Source organism: Salmo trutta, unplaced genomic scaffold (assembly GCF_901001165.1).
Source record: "Salmo trutta unplaced genomic scaffold, fSalTru1.1, whole genome shotgun sequence".
NCBI lineage: Eukaryota > Metazoa > Chordata > Actinopteri > Salmoniformes > Salmonidae > Salmo > Salmo trutta.
Window position 1 is genome coordinate 32501 of NW_021823046.1, and position 12500 is coordinate 45000.

The 12500-nt window shown below is 43.6% G+C and overlaps 1 pseudogene; it reads right to left on the minus strand.

Moving 5' to 3' along the window:
- Window positions 1-8300: 8300 nt before the first annotated feature.
- LOC115188464 (dynein heavy chain-like) overlaps window positions 8301-12500 on the minus strand; it is a 5132-nt pseudogene continuing 932 nt past the window's right edge.

Consider the following 12500-nt stretch of genomic DNA (forward strand, 5'->3'; position numbering starts at 1 on the left):
CCTGCAGCAACAGGAAATGTGAATTATTATATGGATTATAATGAATGGATATTTTTTTGTAAGGGGTCTATTCATTTTCCATTAGGGCAAATCAAGTCTGACATTTTAAAGTGGAAAGTACAAACTTCAGAAGCCTTTTTTAAAACCTTGAATTCACTACAAAATGTCCTGCAACAACAGGATGATCAAATTAAGATAAAGCATTCATAGCACCTTTTTTTCCCTCAGAGTGCGGTGGATGTCTTTATTTTGCCCAGGGCTCATAGGAGACTGGTCAGAAGCAATAGTGTCACGGTTGTCGTAGGAAGGAGCGGACCAAAGTGCAGCGTGTGTGTCGTTCCACATTTTATTTTCACTGTGAAACTATGCAATACATACACAATAAACTGAACGAACGGACAAACAAAACAACAAACCGTGATGCAGAGTTGAAACATACACTAACACTAACTCAAAAACAATCTCCCACAAACCCAGGTGGAAAAAAACCCTACTTAAGTATGATCTCCAATTAGAGACAACGAGGACCAGCTGCCTCTAATTGGAGATTATCCCAAACAAAACTCCAACATAGAAATACCAAACTAGAACCTGACAACATAGAAATATTAAACTAGAAAACCCCCCTGTCACGCCCTGACCTACTCTACCATAGAAAATAACAGCTTTCTATGGTCAGGATGTGACAGTGTGTTATGACTTCATCTCAGCTGGTTGCAATTTCAGTTTAATCTACCAGAAAATACCAAATGGAATATTACAACAAATACTGTACACTGAACAAAAAATATAAACGCAACATGCAACAATTTCAAAGATTTTTTTTTACTGATTTACAGTTCATAATGAAATCGGTCTATTGAAATAATTTAATTAGGTCCTAATTTACGGAATTCACGTGACTGGGAATACAGATAAGCATCTGTTGGTCACAGAAACCTTAACAAAAAGGTAGGGCCGTGGATCAGAAAACCAGTCAGTATCTGGTGTGACCACCGTTTGCCTCATGCAGCGCGACACATCTCCTTCACATAGAGTTAATCAGGCTGTTGATTGTGGCCTGTGGAATGTTGTCCCACTACTCTTCAATGGCTGTGTGAAGTTGCTGAATATTGGCGGGACCTCAAACACGCTGTCGTACACGTCGATCCAGAGCATCCCAAACATGCTCAAATCAAATTGTATTAGTCACATGTGCCGAATACAACAGATGTAGACCTTACAGTGAAATGCTTACTTACGAGCCCTTAACAAACAATGCAGTTAAAAAAAGAAGGATCGGCCCCTTTTTTTCAATTTTCGCCTAAAATGACATGCCCAAATCTAACTGCCTGTAGCTCAGGCCCTGAAGCAAGGATATGCATATTCTTGGTACCATTTGAAAGGAAACACTTTGAAGTTTGTGGAAATGTGAAAAGAATGTAGGAGAATATAACACAATAGATCTGGTAAAAGATAATACAAAGAAAAAACCAACAGTTTATTTTTATTTTTTTGTACCATCATCTTTGAAGTGCAAGAGAAAGGCCATAATGTATTATTCCAGCCCAGGTGCAATTTAGATATTGGCCACTAGATGGCATCAGTGTATGTGCAAAGTTTTAGTCTGATCCAATGAACCATTGCATTTTTGTTCAAAATTATGTATCAAGACAGCCCGAATGTGCCTAATTTGTTTATTAATAACTTTTCATGTTCAAAACTGTGCACTCTCCTCAAACAATAGCATGGTATTCTTTCACTGTAATAGCTACTGTAAATTGGACAGTGCAGTTAGATTAACAAGAATTTAAGCTTTCTGCCAATATCAGATATGCCTATGTCCTGGGAAATGTTCTAGTTACTTACAACCTCATGCTAATCTCATTAGCCTACGTTAGCTCAACCGTCCCGTGGACACCGATCCTGAAGAAGTTTTAACAACGCGATCAGCGTGGCAGGTCCTACAGGCCCTAGTTTTGTCGCACTTTGACTACCGTTCAGTCGTGTGGTCAGGTGCCACAAAAAAGGACTTAGGAAAATTGCAATTGGCTCAGAACAGGGCAGCACGGCTGGCTCAGTACAGGGCAGCACGGCTGGCTCAGTACAGGGCAGCACGGCTGGCTCAGTACAGGGCAGCACGGCTGGCTCAGAACAGGGCAGCACGGCTGGCTCAGAACAGGGCAGCACGGCTGGCTCAGAACAGGGCAGCACGGCTGGCTCAGAACAGGGCAGCATGGCTGGCTCAGAACAGGGCAGCACGGCTGGCTCAGAACAGGGCAGCACGGCTGGCTCAGAACAGGGCAGCACGGCTGGCCCTTGGATGTACACAGAGAGCTAATATTAATAATATGCATGTCAATCTCTCCTGGCTCAAAGTGGAGGAGAGATTGACTTCATCACTACTTGTATTTATGAGAGGTATTGACATGTTGAAAGCACCGAGCTGTCTGTCTAAACTACTGGCACAGAGCTCGGACACCCATGCATACCCCACAAGACATGCCACAAGAGGTCTGTCTAAACTACTGGCACACAGCTCAGACACCCATGCATACCCCACAAGACATGCCACCAGAGGTCTGTCTAAACTACTGGCACACAGCTCAGACACCCATACATACCCCACAAGACATGCCACCAGAGGTCTGTCTAAACTACTGGCACACAGCTCGGACACCCATACATACCCCACAAGACATGTCACCAGAGGTCTGTCTAAACTACTGGCACACAGCTCAGACACCAGTGCATACCCCACAAGACATGCCACCAGAGGTCTGTTTAAACTACTGGCACACAGCTCGGACACCCATGCATACCCCACAAGACATGTCACCAGAGGTCTGTCTAAACTACTGGCACACAGCTCAGACACCAGTGCATACCCCACAAGACATGCCACATGAGGTCTGTCTAAACTACTAGCACACAGCTCGGACACCCATGCATACCCCACAAGACATGCCACCAGAGGTCTGTTTAAACTACTGGCACACAGCTCAGACACCAATGCATACCCCACAAGACATGTCACCAGAGGTCTGTCTAAACTACTGGCACACAGCTCAGACACCCATCCATACCCCACAAGACATGTCACCAGAGGTCTGTCTAAACTACTGGCACACAGCTCAGACACCCATCCATACCCCACAAGACATGTCACCAGAGGTCTGTCTAAACTACTGGCACACAGCTCTGACACCCATGCATACCCCACAAGACATGTCACCAGAGGTCTGTTTAAACTACTGGCACACAGCTCAGACACCCATCCATACCCCACAAGACATGTCACCAGAGGTCTGTCTAAACTACTGGCACACAGCTCGGACACCCATGCATACCCCACAAGACATGTCACCAGAGGTCTGTCTAAACTACTAGCACACAGCTCAGACACCCATGCATACCCCACAAGACATGCCACCAGAGGTCTGTTTAAACTACTGGCACACAGCTCAGACACCCATGCATACCCCACAAGACATGTCACCAGAGGTCTGTCTAAACTACTGGCACACAGCTCAGACACCCATGCATACCCCACAAGACATGTCACCAGAGGTCTCTTCACAGTCCCCAAGTCCAGAACAGACTATGGGAGACACAGTACTACATAGAGCCATGACTACATGGAACTCTATTCCACATCAAGTAACTGACACAAGCAGTAAAATTAGATTTAAAAAAACAGATCAAAAAACACCATACAGAACAGCAGGGCCTGTGAAGCAACACAAACATTGGCACACACACACACACACACACACACACACACACACACACACACACACACACACACACACACACACACACACACACACACACACACACACGGATTTAGTACTGTAGATATGTGGTAGTGGTGGAGTAGGGGCCTGAGGGCACACAGTGTGTTGTGAATGTATTGTAATGTTTTTAAAATTGCATAAACTGCCTTAATTTTGCTAGACCCCAGGAAGAGTAGCTGCTGTTTTGGCAGGAAATAATGGGGATCCATAATAAATACAAATACACACTAGACCCCAGAACACAACAACAAACCCTCACTATAGTCAGGATGTCAGGCCATGTGGGACTAAACTAACCCCCACAACACAACAACAAACCCTCACTATAGTCAGGATGTCAGGCCATGTGGACAGATATGCCTGTGTTCTCATCACCAGGCAGAACAGCCTACTGTGCCTGTGTTCTCATCACCAGGCAGAACAGCCTACTGTGCCTGTGTTCTCATCACCAGGCAGAACAGCCTACTGTGCCTGTGTTCTCATCACCAGGCAGAACAGCCTACTGTGCCTGTGTTCTCATCACCAGGCAGAACAGCCTACTGTGCCTGTGTTCTCATCACCAGGCAGAACAGCCTACTGTGCCTGTGTTCTCATCACCAGGCAGAACAGCCTAGTGTGCCTGTGTTCTCATCACCAGGCAGAACAGCCTAGTGTGCCTGTGTTCTCATCACCAGGCAGAACAGCCTACTGTGCCTGTGTTCTCATCACCAGGCAGAACAGCCTACTGTGCCTGTGTTCTCATCACCAGGCAGAACAGCCTACTGTGCCTGTGTTCTCATCACCAGGCAGAACAGCCTACTGTGCCTGTGTTCTCATCACCAGGCAGAACAGCCTAGTGTGCCTGTGTTCTCATCACCAGGCAGAACAGCCTACTGTGCCTGTGTTCTCATCACCAGGCAGAACAGCCTACTGTGCCTGTGTTCTCATCACCAGGTAGAACAGCCTACTGTGCCTGTCTTCTCATCACCAGGCAGAACAGCCTACTGTGCAGCAGGTTAGGTGAAGCTATATGATTACTAACGAGTCCATACTTCTGACTGCTGCTTTGTCTCCATAGGCTGTCCTAAACGGCACCCTGCTCCCTATCAAGTGCACTAGGTTTGAACAGAGCCTTATGGGCCCTAGTTAAAAGTAGTGCCGTTTTGGAGCCGGACGTGACGTCTCTCCCTACCAGCTAGCAGCCACGTTGTTTTAGACGAACAGCCGTGAAACGAGCGTGTCAGCGCTGAGATCTCTGCTCGAGGCCATCAGCTTGCCTCTCATGTTGACACAGCATCTTCACTCATATCCCCGGGGGGGGTGGGGTGGGAGAGCAGGATTCTCATCACACACACACACACCCCCCCCCCCCACACAGTCATGTTGACATAGCATCTTCATGTCCCAGGGGCTACAGGCACTGGGAAGCTAGTTGGTAATGACTGCTGTGACTGATGCTGTAGAAAGAGGCGTCCCATCCCTCCATGAGATATCAGGCTAACGCTAGCTAACACACACACACACACACACACACACACACACACACACACACACACACACCAGTCCATGAGATATCAGGCTAACGATAGCTAACACACACACACACTCCTCCATGAGATATCAGGCTAACGCTAGCTAACACCCACACACCGCTCCATGAAATATCAGGCTAACGCTAGCTGAATGCTAATGCTAGATAAAGTTCACCAGGCTCTCCAGGGCCTTTCAGCTGAACGGTATCTCGTCAGCAGGCCAGCGAGGCAGAATACAAGGGCTGCGTTTGTCACAACTTCTTCCGAAGTTGGTCCCTCTCCTTGTTCGGGCGGTGTTCGGTGGTCGACGTCACCGACCTTCTAGCCATCGCTGATCCATTTTTCATTTTCCATTGGTTTTGTCTTGTCTTCCATCACACCTGGTTCCAATCTCATCAATTACACGTTGTGTATTTAACCCTCTGTTTCCCCTCATGTCCTTGTTGGTGATTGTTTGATTGTTTGATTGTATGTGTTGTGCAAGTTATGTTCTGGTGCGCGACGGGTTTTGTATCCATTTTTATTATTTTGTATATTTTGGTTTTCGGAGTTTTATGAGCACTTATTAAACGACTCCGTTTATACCAAGTTCGATCCCCTGCGCCTGACTTCCCTGCCACCAGCACACACCCATTACAGCGCTCTAAATGGAACCCAATTCCAAAGTGAGGGAGGGAGAGGGAGAGAGAGAGAATGGGAGAGAAACACAGAAAGTGAGGGAGGGGGAGGGAAAGAGAGAGAGAGAAACACAGAAAGTGAGGGAGGCGGAGAGAGAGAAAGGGAGAGAAACACAGAAAGTGAGGGAGGCGGAGAGAGAGAAAGGGAGAGAAACACAGAAAGTGAGGGAGGCGGAGAGAGAGAAAGGGAGAGAAACACAGAAAGTGAGGGAGGGGGAGGGAGAGAAAGACAGAAAGTGAGGGAGGGAGAGACAGAAAGACAGAAAGTGAGGGAGGGGGAGAGAGAGAAAGACAGAAAGTGAGGGAGGGGGAGAGAGAGAAAGACAGAAAGTGAGGGAGGGGGAGAGAGAGAAAGACAGAAAGTGAGGGAGGGGGAGAGAGAGAAAGACAGAAAGTGAGGGAGGGGGAGAGAGAGAGAAAGACAGAAAGTGAGGGAGGGGGAGAGAGAGAGAAAGACAGAAGGTGAGGGAGGGGGAGAGAGAGAGAAAGACAGAAGGTGAGGAAGGGGGAGAGAGAGAAAGACAGAAAGTGAGGGAGGGGGAGGGAGAGAGAGAGAGAAAAACAGAAAGTGAGGGAGGGGGAGAGAGAGAAAGACAGAAAGTGAGGGAGGGGGAGAGAGAGAGAAAGACAGAAAGTGAGGGAGGGGGAGAGAGAGAAAGAGGGGTAAGAGTGTCCCTCCATCCCAGGTTTTAATAACTATCTCAGATTAATCACAACGCCCTAAACACACACACACAAACACACACACACACACACACACACACACACACACACACACACACACACACACACACACACACACACACACACACACACACACACACACACACACACACACACACACACAACTTCACATTGCTTACAAACACACACACTTCTCATTCCAACTGTCTCTCCGTATAATTTTTGTGGGTGTCTGGGTGTTTCATTACATAAAGGCAATAACCAGAAAGCTGCTGGATTATCAAGGAAGAAGCTGAGATACGAGAATTAAAATGAATAAAGAAAGGTGAAGAAAAACTTTCTAAATGTTCCAGTCTTTCTTGCTAACGACATCTCCTCAGACCATACTGAAACACATCTCCTCAGACCATACTGAAACACATCTCCTCAGACCATACTGAAACACATCTCCTCAGACCATACTGAAACACATCTCCTCAGACCATACTGAAACACATCTCCTCAGACCATACTGAAACACATCTCCTCAGACCATACTGAAACACATCTCCTCAGACCATACTGAAACACATCTCCTCAGACCATACTGAAACACATGAATGAGACCATACTGAAACACATCTCCTCAGACCATACTGAAACACATCTCCTCAGACCATACTGAAACACATCTCCTCAGACCATACTGAAACACATCTCCTCAGACCATACTGAAACACATGAAGCAGACCATACTGAAACACATCTCCTCAGACCATACTGAAACACATCTCCTCAGACCATACTGAAACACATCTCCTCAGACCACACTGAAACACATCTCCTCAGACCATACTGAAACACATCTCCTCAGACCATACTGAAACACATCTCCTCAGACCATACTGAAACACATCTCCTCAGACCATACTGAAACACATCTCCTCAGACCATACTGAAACACATCTCCTCAAACCATACTGAAACACATCTCCTCAGACCATACTGAAACACATCTCCTCAGACCATACTGAAACACATCTCCTCAGACCATACTGAAACACATGAAGCAGACCATACTGAAACACATGAAGCAGACCATACTGAAACACATCTCCTCAGACCATACTGAAACACATGAAGCAGACCATACTGAAACACATCTCCTCAGACCATACTGAAACACATGAAGCAGACCATACTGAAACACATGAAGCAGACCATACTGAAACACATGAAGCAGACCATACTGAAACACATGAAGCAGACCATACAGAAACACATGAAGCAGACCATACTGAAACACATCTCCTCAGACCATACTGAAACACATCTCCTCAGACCATACTGAAACACATCTCCTCAGACCATACTGAAACACATCTCCTCAGACCATACTGAAACACATCTCCTCAGACCATACAGAAACACATGAAGCAGACCATACTGAAACACATCTCCTCAGACCATACTGAAACACATGAAGCAGACCATACTGAAACACATCTCCTCAGACCATACTGAAAGACATGAAGCAGACCATACTGAAACACATCTCCTCAGACCATACTGAAACACATCTCCCCAGACCACACTGAAACACATCTCCTCAGACCACACTGAAAGACATGAAGCAGACCATACTGAAACACATCTCCTCAGATCATACTGAATTACATCTCCTCAGACCATACTGAATTACATCTCCTCAGACCATACTGAAAGACATGAAGCAGATCATACTGAAACACATGAAGCAGATCCTACTGAAACACATGAAGCAGATCATACTGAAACACATGAAGCAGATCATACTGAAAGACATGAAGCAGATCTTACTGAAAGACATGAAACAGACCATACTGAAACACATGAAGCAGATCATACTGAAAGACATGAAGCAGACCATACTGAAACACATGAAGCAGACCACACTGAAAGACATGAAGCAAACCATACTGAAACACATGAAGCAAACCATACTGAAACACATGAAGCAGATCATACTGAAAGATATGAAGCAGACCACACTGAAAGACATGAAGCAGACCACACTGAAAGACATGAAGCAGATCATACTGAAAGACATGAAGCAGATCATACTGAAAGACATGAATCAGACCATACTGAAACACATGAAGCAGATCATACTGAAAGACATGAAGCAGACCGTACTGAAAGACATGAAGCAGACCATACTGAAAGACATGAAGCAGACCGTACTGAAAGACATGAAGCAGACCGTACTGAAAGACATGAAGCAGATCGTACTGAAAGACATGAAGCAGACCATACTGAAAGACATGAAGCAGATCATACTGAAAGACATGAAGCAGACCATACTGAAAGACATGAAGCAGATCATACTGAAAGACATGAAGCAGACCATACTGAAAGACATGAAGCAGACCATACTGAAAGACATGAAGCAGATCATACTGAAAGACATGAAGCAGACCGTACTGAAAGACATGAAGCAGACCGTACTGAAAGACATGAAGCAGATCGTACTGAAAGACATGAAGCAGACCGTACTGAAAGACATGAAGCAGACCGTACTGAAAGACATGAAGCAGATCATACTGAAAGACATGAAGCAGACCGTACTGAAAGACATGAAGCAGATCATACTGAAAGACATGAAGCAGATCATACTGAAAGACATGAAGCAGACCGTACTGAAAGACATGAAGCAGATCGTACTGAAAGACATGAAGCAGACCGTACTGAAAGACATGAAGCAGATCATACTGAAAGACATGAAGCAGACCGTACTGAAAGACATGAAGCAGACCATACTGAAAGACATGAAGCAGACCGTACTGAAAGACATGAAGCAGACCGTACTGAAAGACATGAAGCAGATCATACTGAAAGACATGAAGCAGATCATACTGAAAGACATGAAGCAGACCGTACTGAAAGACATGAAGCAGATCGTACTGAAAGACATGAAGCAGATCATACTGAAAGACATGAAGCAGATCGTACTGAAAGACATGAAGCAGATCATACTGAAAGACATGAAGCAGATCATACTGAAAGACATGAAGCAGATCATACTGAAAGACATGAAGCAGATCATACTGAAAGACATGAAGCAGATCATACTGAAAGACATGAAGCAGACCGTACTGAAAGACATGAAGAAGACCGTACTGAAAGACATGAAATAAAAGAGGACACAGGGAAGAAGAAGAACCTTGTCACAACACAACTGATTGACTCAAATGCATTAAGAAGGAAAGAAATTCAACAAATTAACTTTTAACAAGGAGCACCTGTTAATTTAAATGCATTCCAGGTGATTTCCTCATGAAGCTGGTTGAGAGAATGCGAAGAGTGTGCAAAGCTGTCATCAAGGCAAAGGGTGGCTACTTTGAAGAATGTCAAATAGAGAATATATATTTTGATTTGTTTAACATGATTCCATATGTGTTATTTCATAGTTTTGATGTCTTCACTATTATTCTACAATGTTGAAAATAGTAAAAGTAAAGGAAAACACTTGAATGAGTCGCTGTGTCCAAATTTTTGACTTGTACTGTATATAGATAAAGTATATATATATATATATACGTAAACTATAAATGTATAATATATACAAACTATATCTACATAATATATATATATATATATATATATAAACTATGTCTGTATAATATATACAAACTATATGTACATAATATATAATCTATGTCTGTATAATATATACAAACTATCTATATAATATATATATAAACTATGTCTGTATAATATATATGTCACGTCCTGACCAGTAAAAGGGGTTATTTGTTATTGTAGTTTGGTCAGGGCGTGGCAGGTGGTGTTTGTTATGTGTGTTTCGGGGGTTTTTGATTTATGTTCTATATTTTCTATTTCTATGTTTATTCTAGTTTTCTATTTCTATGTTGTGTTTTTCAATGACCTCCAATTAGAGGCAGCTGGTTGTCGTTGTCTCTAATTGGAGGCCATATTTAAGGGTGTTTGTTTTTCGCTTGTGTTTGTGGGTGGTTGTTTCCATTATAGTCTGTGCACCGTATTGGACTGTTTTCATCGTTTGTTTTGTTTAAGTGTTTTTCCTTTAATAAATAAGAAGATAAGCACTTTACCCGCTGCGTTTTGGTCCAAACTATATCTTTATAATATATATATATATATGGTCCCCTCCTTACGACGCCCGTTACAATATACAAACTATATCTTTATAATATATATATATATATATATATATGGTCCCCTCCTTACGACGCCCGTTACAATATACAAACTAAATCTTTATAATATATATAAATATATATATATATATATATATATGGTCCCCTCCTTACGACGCCCGTTACAATATACAAACTATATCTTTATAATATAAATATATATATATATATATATATATATGGTCCCCTCCTTACGACGCCCGTTACAATATACAAACTAAATCTTTATAATATATATAAATATATATATATATATATATATATATATATATGGTCCACTCCTTACGACGCCCGTTACAATATACAAACTATATCTTTATAATATATATAAATATATATATATATATATATTTATATATATGGTCCCCTCCTTACGACGCCCGTTACAATATACAAACTATATCTTTATAATATATATAAATATATATATATATATATATGGTCCCCTCCTTACGACGCCCGTTACAATATACAAACTATATCTTTATAATATATATAAATATATATATATATATATGGTCCCCTCCTTACGACGCCCGTTACAATATACAAACTATATCTTTATAATATATATATATATATATATATATATATATATATATATATATATATATATATATATATATATATATATATATGGTCCACTCCTAGATCTGAATGAAAGAAATAATCTTATTAAATACTTTTTTCTTTACATAGTTGAATGTGCTGACAATAAAATCACACAAAAAGAATCAATGGAAATCCAATTTATCAACCCATGGAGGTCTGGATTTGGAGTCACACTCAAAATTAAAGTGGAAAACCACACTACAGGCTGATCCAACTTTGATGTAATGTCCTTAAAACAAGTCAAAATGAGGCTCAGTAGTGTGTGTGGCCTCCACGTGCCTGTATGTCCTCCCTACAACGCCTGGGCTTGCTCCTGATGAGGTGGTGGATGGTCTCCTGAGGGATCTCCTCCCAGACCTGGACTAAAGCATCCGCCAACTCCTGGACAGTCTGTGGTGCAACGTGGCGTTGGTGGATGGAGCGAGACATGATGTCCCAGATGTGCTCAATTGGATTCAAGTCTGGGGAACGGACGGGCCAGTTCATAGCATCAATGCCTTCCTCTTGCAGGAACTGCTGACACACTCCAGCCACATGAGGTCTAGCATTGTCTTGCATTAGGAGGAACCCAGGGCCAACCGCACCAGCATATGGTCTCACAAGGGGTCTGAGGATCTCATCTCGGTACCTAATGGCAGTCAGGCTACCTCTGGCGAGCACATGGAGGGCTGTGCGGCCCCCCAAAGAAATGCCACCCCACACCATGACTGACCCACCGCCAAACCGGTCATGCTGGAGGATGTTGCAGGCAGCAGAACGTTCTCCACGGCGTCTCCAGACTCTGTCACATCTGTCACATGCTGTCACATGCAGGTAGCGGTCCTGCTGCTGGGTTGTTGCCCTCCTACGGCCTCCTCCACGTCTCCTGATGTACTGGCCTGTCTCCTGGTAGCGCCTCCATGCTCTGGACACTACGCTGACAGACACAGCAAACCTTCTTGCCACAGCTCGCATTGATGTGCCATCCTGGATGAGCTGCACTACCTGAGCCACTTGTGTGGGTTGTAGACTCCGTCTCATGCTACCACTAGAGTGAAAGCACCG